At 41.8% G+C, this 560-nt stretch overlaps 1 protein-coding gene across 1 annotated transcript in view; it reads left to right on the plus strand.

Moving 5' to 3' along the window:
* ddb1 (damage-specific DNA binding protein 1) overlaps positions 1-560 on the plus strand; it is a 44,513-nt gene that overhangs the window by 29,127 nt on the left and 14,826 nt on the right. The window lies entirely within an intron of this gene.

Consider the following 560-nt stretch of genomic DNA (forward strand, 5'->3'; position numbering starts at 1 on the left):
TTTTCACAACAAACCACAGCGACAGTTTCATATTTTCACTCAAAACAACAGCGCTGTGAAAATCTGCTCAATAAAACTGCCAGGCACAATTTTGTGGGGGTGTGGTGACTGTGTATACTAACATGAAGGTTGCATCCCTGCGATTATTTTATTTTCCCCAAAAGAATTACAATCTTCTCATAAAAGTAAAGAACAGAAAGGCACCGTGACGCTTTGAGATGACGGCGTACTCTTCGCACATTTATTCCCACAATTGACACAATTGACCCCTGTCCAGAATGTCCTAGTTCTGAAAGTAAAGTAACAAAAGACCTCCTAGAAAATAAATTTGTATTCAACCAATTTGCAACAGTAATACATTTCATGGGGAGTGCAATATTTTCTTTCCTTTTCCCCCTCTGGCTTTTGTCGGACCAAACGGACCTTTTCATGACAGTAGCAGCAGCAAATCTCTCTTATATTCAGGTCCTGTCTTTTGTGCTGCCTGTCTTTGCTGTGCTGAAAGTCTCTGTCCTGCATCTTGCTGCACTCTTCCTGGACACCCTCACCTTTCTGCACTC

This window comes from Seriola lalandi, unplaced genomic scaffold (genome assembly GCF_002814215.2).
Source record: "Seriola lalandi dorsalis isolate HSWRI2012SDOR001 ecotype SW California unplaced genomic scaffold, Sedor1 jcf7180002054478, whole genome shotgun sequence".
In the NCBI taxonomy this organism is placed as follows: Eukaryota; Metazoa; Chordata; class Actinopteri; order Carangiformes; family Carangidae; genus Seriola; species Seriola lalandi.